General features: G+C 35.7%; 1 long non-coding RNA gene across 2 annotated transcripts in view; it reads left to right on the plus strand.

Annotated features, from left to right (window-relative positions):
• The window catches only part of LOC136833327 (uncharacterized), a 326,360-nt gene that overhangs the window by 23,121 nt on the left and 295,739 nt on the right, over positions 1-7,500 (plus strand). For both annotated transcript variants that reach the window (XR_010851431.1, XR_010851430.1), the window contains exon 4: positions 5,185-5,260. This is a non-coding gene — a long non-coding RNA (uncharacterized lncRNA). The remainder of the gene's footprint in view (positions 1-5,184; positions 5,261-7,500) is intronic.

A 7,500-nucleotide genomic window follows, 5' to 3' on the forward strand; every position in this document is an offset into this window, starting at 1 on the left:
AGCAATCAATCTGCGTACGCAAAATTTAATGCAAACAAATGTATTTTTTTCTTACTTGTTTGAAAAACTGGCTCTTTTCAGATATTTAACATTGAAACTTTCAATTAATATGTTCTCTGTATTAATTTGAAGGATGATTCGGTATATAATACATGATTTTTTTTTATTAGATTCTATTTAAGCATAAAAGAAAAATCGCCAGTGACGTATGCTTAAAAGAAGTGTGCCATTTTAGATTAACTCGTTACAAGTAGAAATCCAGTGTTTAACTCTCGTTTTTGCAAGTATCCCTCTTAAGTAAAGAGCCCAAGCAACATCTTAAGCTTTCTTGAAAGTAGGTCATGTACAATCCTCGCATTATTTTCCTTTACATTACCACTTGAATTATTCTGGTTTATTTTCAACGCCTTTCTTTTAGCATCTTTTCAAGATCACCATCCTATAATCTTAATTAATTCGGGTCAAGTCTAGTAATTATTTAAGTGAAACGCAAGCGTGAGATGTTAGACAAACAGCTTTGACTCTACTTATCTCCTGTGCCTGGCAAAAGACTGAATTTTTCATTAAACTAATCGCATTCTCTGAGTAATGCACGCAATGTAATGACAATAAACTTTAGCAGAAAGTAATATTTCGAGCCAGTAATTTATGTCAGCTTATCCTATTGGAGTTTTAGAATACAGGCACAAAATCGCACGATCCCGTTGTCCACGCGGCAGCCTTTCCTTCGCGAGTTGTAAGCATCTAGATTCCACATGCACAAAATCGCACGATCCCGTTGTCCACGTGGCAGACTTTCCTTCGCGAGTTGTAAGCATCCAAATTCCAGGAGACAAACACGAAGCTCCGTTCCTCTGAGACCACACATTTCACAGGGCATTTTCCAGGGTCAGTTCGCTTGGGCTATCTGCTCTGTGTGATTTTTCCTTCCACTGAGACGTTGGCAAAAGTATCTTTTTATTCAGTTTCAAAAATCCTGTTAAATTTGTTTGTCCCTTACACGAAGGAAATAAAAAGTTGTTACTGTATTCTTTCCAACGCGTCAGCGTTCGGATTATAAAAGTACTCGAGAAATACTGAATATTATCTCGAACTCTGTGACCTCGTCCTTCTGAAGATTTTTTTACTCCGTCAATCAAATTGAATCATATCAGTGATCGCATCTGCTTTTTGTTAAATGCATTTTAAGGAGTTTTCCAATATGTTTCATAACAACTAAATGGGATATTGTCAAGAGTTATTACTGAGAATGTTCCAGTGAAAGATTTTATCACTGGGGGGGGGAGCTGGCAGTAATCTAAGAAAGATTAAAATTATGAAGATTATAGCAACCGGGAAGACGAGGCAATGAATGCTAATGTAAAATTTGAAAGAATGGAGTGGTTTATTCATATATGTATTTTAAAACGAATATCGCAGATGATGGTAAGACGAGGTAAGTCACAGACAAGGGAAGCATAGCAGGTATGAGCAAAGATTGGGAGGAAAATGAGTGACTGTAAGAGTCAAGCTGGGGATGTACAATGCGACTATTGAGTAACTTCTCCATCGTGATAGTGAAGCGCGAATGTTATATGCGAATGAAAGAGAAAAGATTAAAAAGATTAAAGCTGTTGAGGTGAACATTTTTCATACCGTGTACAACGTAAGCAGAAAAGTAATGGCTAGAAACGTGGAAAAAGTTAAGTATACCTTAGTTTAACCAGACCACTGAGCTGATTAACAGCTCTCCTAGGGCTGGCCCGAAGGATTAGATTTATTTTACGTGGCTAAGAACCAATTGGTTACCTAGCAACGGGACCTACAGCTTATTGTGGAATCCGAACCACATTATAACGAGAAATGAATTTCTATCACCAGAGGTAAATTCCTCTTATTCTTCATTGGCCGTTCGGAGATTCGAACTCGCGGCCAGCAGAGTGCTAGCTGAGAACGGAACCTACTCTCCCAACAAAGAACTGTAGAGATGTGGAGGTACAGTAGAAGGTGAAAGGTTAGCGGATGTGAAGGGCTGGCTCAGATTACTTTGTGACAGTTCGGTCATGGAGAGAGAATGGGGGACAATAAGTTGAAAAAACATTGACAATTCATAAGTGATAGTAGGAAGGAGGTGAGGAAGACCGACAAAGTTCTGGATAGATGGTTATACTAGTTAGCAGAGCAATAGGTGTAAATGGGTTCAATGCCTTGGTGATGATTCTACCTTGTAGGTATATGAAGCGGCCGACGATGTGGAAGTTTCTGCACTTAATGCATAAGTGTGGTAGAGACTAGTCTGGCGATTTCTCACGGAAGCCACTTCACTGTTAAGGTCCCCATCTAAATATACATTTATATATATATATATATATATATATATATATATATATATATATATATATATATATATATATATATATATATATATATTTATATATATATATATATATATATATATATATATATATATATATTTATATATATATATAATATATATATATATATATATATATATATATATATATATATATATATATATATATATGTATATTTGTATATATATACATATATGTATGTGTGTGCGTATGCATTTGTATTTACAACGCTTCTGAGTACAATCTTGGCTCCTGATTTGGACATATACCACTCTCATATCTTTCTTTTTCTCTCAGCCCTCCTAATATTAACTACTTTCGTGTTTACGTCCCATAAAGAAAACAAATATCTTTTGGAAAAAACTCGAAAAGAGGTCTTGGAGGCGGGAAGGAGATAACTAACGAACCAGTAAATTGATTATGGTACCCTACAGAAAAAAAAATGAAAAAAATGACTTCTAAAAAAATCTATTAAACGAACGTCATACATGGACTCTAAAATGTAAGTATTATTTGAAAAAGCTATGGCTGGTTAAAATTGAAATGATAATTTTTATGTCGTATTTGAAAAATTGAAGAGTGGTTGCTACAATTATTTGCCGAGTACCAATTAGGGTGTCCATTCAATTAATGGAACGGTCAGGTATCAGGCTCTAATTATTTATCTATTTCTTTGTTCATATGTTTCATTATTTGTTTATTTAATAAATAGAGTATCAATCGGACTCGATATAAGAGTAAAATCCTCCGTTCAACAGCTGAACTCTAAAGATCATTTTATTATCTATTGATCATTTTTAAATTGATGTCTACTTCGTATAAAGTTTTTGATAAGGGAAAGTATTTTAGTATAAAACACTCGAATCTGAATTACTGATAATTCACAAATACGCTCTTGCACAATTATTGGAATATTAATTTGTATGAAAACTATGTTGTCTATTGTCCATATCCCTCATTTTTCATAAATACTGCAAATGAAATATAACATAAAAGCATAAAAGCAGTTCTGTATTATTACTATATCAAATCTGTTTTTAAGGCACATCTCTGCGGAAAAGAGAATAATGTATAATATATAGCCAAGCATCACAAATTTAGTGGTCAGTTTGCGTAATGGAGATGGATTAGTTTATGTTTTAAATACATAAAGTATTCGACAAGAATAAGTACAGCAAAGTCGATGTCACCTTATACGTTTAACGGTAGCTGAATGGATAAGGTGACTGTCACCCAACTTCTAAACCACAGAGCCATAGGTTTCATTTCTGACCAAGGTAGGAGGACTTATAAGTACATACAAAATTTTTAGATATTAATGGGTTATTTATGGCTTAATACTTGAAAGTACTATTATGTAATGTTTAACCTTGGTAAGACACATGACGTTATTGTACTTTCAAGTATTAAGGTACAAATAACCCATTAAAACCAAAAGTGGAATTATAAACATATATAGTCTTCCTAACCTGGCTGTGATTGAAACCTACGACTTTGTATGTATGTATATATATACACATATACTGTATATAGTATATATGTATACACACACACACACACATATATATATATATATATATATATATATATATATATATATATATATATATATATATATATATATAAGAAGGATAGAAGTAATATGGTTACTTACGGACTGCTCCCATACCTAGTACGCCTCCGTGTCAAGAATCGAACCCAACTCTTTCCTCGCCAATCAGTTGTTCAGCCAAAAAGACAGAAAATTTTACACAACTGTTACAGAAAGGTAACAAAAGAATGGATAACATTATAGGCGACCAGTCAACCTCAGCTCTCAAGGAATAACTTGAGCAAAATTTTTGCCCTTTGATTGAGTCGAAAATGAGAAGCCCCAGCGGAAGGAAAGTGACTTATGCCACTGAGCTTCTTTGAGCAAAACAACATTTTCCGAATTTCAAACAGAAACTCGGGTGAACTTGAGAAGGAGACGTGAGCTTCGAAGTTTACCAGAGGTCGTTAATCTCAACTCCTGACAAAAATGGAAACTGAAAAGTGAGGTCGAAACCGTACCGGGTTTCCAAAGCGCTCCGTTTTGCTTGGTCATAATTGCATTTTTTTTTTAAATATAAATGGGCTGAAGATATTAGTGAATTCGTGTAATTGCAGTTAGTCTGTGCCGCCACATTAATTCTAAATAAGCAAATAACTCATCTCTTAGTTTAATGCCACCACGCAAAAGAGAATAAAGCAGTTCAGTTAAATAATGGGTGAGCAGTTGAATTGCAATATTTGCATAAAGAATAAAACCTCATTTCATAAAATGGCGTTGAAAATTTACGTTACAAAGTTATGTACAAAACAAGTTTTAGGGATATCATGTCGAAATCATTTTGACTGTTCAATAAAATTAATTATCTTTTAGTGAAGTTCTGTAGAATTTTGAAATGCACATCAACCTCAGTACAATGTAATATTGGTTTTAGAAGCACATTGTAACATGTTCCCATTCTTTGTTGACCTAATTTCCACGATACACTTTTATTTTACATTTTAAATTATTTATGTTACGTTTCGCTATTCCTTTTTAACGTGTTTAATAAAACGCTCAGGTGATGCACTTTTTCCACAGTGGATGTTTTGCATTGAGGCAAAGAACCCCGTTTATAAAATCCTGTTTTACATGTTTATAACTTTAATTGGAAGGAGTAATTTTCCCTTTCTCTTTCACTTGCAGTCATTTCTTGCTTATTGCCTGTATATGTCTGACGAACTCTATTTGCCACTATTTGAAATAGAGAAGCTCTTCAGGGCTCAGTGTCTTAAATTTGGCAATCTTTTTTTCTTTCAGAAGGGGCCATAGTGTGGCAAGGCGCATAATCTCCCTTGATGAAGCATGAAGGAAACCGACACTTCTGCAGACAAAGGTAAGTTTTGGAATTAAGAATGGAAATAATGTTGTGAGTATTCGATTGCTTCATATTTGTGAGAAAAGTGCAGGTTATTGCATGGAGATGAAGCTTATAACATATAACGATCATCAGGTCTTAAAATGTAAGACTCATCTCGGAAAAAGATCGGGGCTCAATGCCCATAATTCATCTAAAATTTTAAAATCAACTCCATCAACAGTTGAGGTTAGTATACAGGAAGAGTGGAAATAAAGATATTTAGCAGTTCAGCTACCAGCCCCAGTCGAAACGATAAAGGTTTCCTAGGAATTCATTCCTTACTGAGTATCATGTAGTCTCTGACTTTGATAACCAGAATGGTGTCCGTAGACAAAGGGGACGATTGATCTTTGTGACTGACGCATTAATGTAATCCAGGAAGTCAATGTGATTCTCTCTGACAGTCTGTGCGTCTCTTTTCCCGTTATGACAGATGTTCCGCTTTCGTGATTTTATCATCAACAATAAATGCAAATTGTGCATATAAACTTAAAGCTCACTTCACAACTAACATACCGGTTTGAAAGGACAGTCAAATATTCCTGACAGTTATTGGTGACATTAAAGACTCCGTTGCATTTCCTTTCTTTCCAGCGCGCTAGTTTTAAAAGAGCAGTTTAAAAAAAAAAACTGTCAGTACCATAAACGTTCTAATTTTATTTTGCCATTTTCTTGACTTTCACAAGCCTCGGTACCCAATGCAAAAAGTTTTTTCATTACAGGAACTTCAGGGGTGGATAGCTTTAAAGAGAAAACGTTACGATAATTCATCGGCCCCCCCACTTCCTCCCACCACACACTCTTTCTTTCACAGGCATCATGATTTGAAAAGTTCAGACTTTTCAAGTAGGCTGTATTGGAGACCTTCGACAACAGTAGTGTATATGCGTTTCATTCTAAAGGAGGCATAAACTGCTATTATGAACCTGTATATATGTGTGCGTTTATATGTATGTATATATATATATATATATATATATATATATATATATATATAATAATATATATATGTATATATATATATATATATATATATATACAACCCGGATTGTATACAGTGCTTGACTTCAGGTTTCACCCATGTTATACAAGTTCATTCATGGTCTCCTGTGACTTGTATATAAGAACAATTCTACATTCAAGAGTGTGGTCAATGACAGCATTAGTTAAGATATCAAGGTGCTGAACTATCTGTTGCGGAATTACCTCTCCAAGTGCGCTCGAAGTCTGTCGTTTTCCACTGGGCTCGTCTTTGATAAAGTGATAGCCACTTTGCCAGTACCGGCTCTGATGGCTAGGCTTTCTGCCACCTGTTTTTCATGAGCTATGACGCGTACTGGTAGATGCTTTAATTGCACTACATCCAGGACATCTGTAGTCATGCACAATAACCTTAAATACGGACCAGGACTGGGTCACCTCCCCTACTTTCGCTGTGAGCATGAGTGGGATAAGCTTCTGTAGTTTCACCGCAGAGGTTCTATTTTTTTCACTGAGGGCCAGGGCCCTGGGAATGTCTGACAATGGTGGCACTGGCATTGCCTGCAGTGTCACTCACTGGGTCGGTGGTCTTCGGCCCTGTCTGACCGAACCAGGCGCGCTGTCTTGGCAGGAAGATACTGTTTCCTAAAGCACTGCTTCCAAGACCTTCTTCTTTAATTTTGCTTCACAGATTTCAGTGCCCATGCCACTATCCAAAAGCTCAAGGTGTTGTTCGACCACGGATTGATATAGCTGTTGTTCTTCCTCAATGTGTTGTAATATTTGCTCCAATTTACTCGTCCTGGATGCATGCTACATGTATGTGGGAATTGGCTTGGTTTGATATCACACTAATCCAGTTAGCGGTGACTTCCGAGACTGATTACCAACAAGATTGCCATTATGGATGCGTGAAGTAATGTGTTCGGTTCTTCTTACAGGTATAGGTAGCGGCGCTCTCGTACACAGCCCTTTTATCATACAGTCTTACGGTGAATGGGGTCAACATTCAAATCAGGTGTAAAAAGCTTGGTGGATTACTTATTAGTGCATTCAAGTATGGATCCCAATGAGAAAAGCCATTAAATTATTACCGTGAGATGAAATGGGATAAACACGAAGTTGGGAACAAAATATAACTCGAGTATTTTCATGGAATTAGAGCATGTATATTATTACTTCAAAGGAAATATTTGCATAAAATAAAAACTCAGAGACTTACTTCAAAGACAAAT

Source organism: Macrobrachium rosenbergii, chromosome 51 (genome assembly GCF_040412425.1).
Source record: "Macrobrachium rosenbergii isolate ZJJX-2024 chromosome 51, ASM4041242v1, whole genome shotgun sequence".
Taxonomy (NCBI): domain Eukaryota; kingdom Metazoa; phylum Arthropoda; class Malacostraca; order Decapoda; family Palaemonidae; genus Macrobrachium; species Macrobrachium rosenbergii.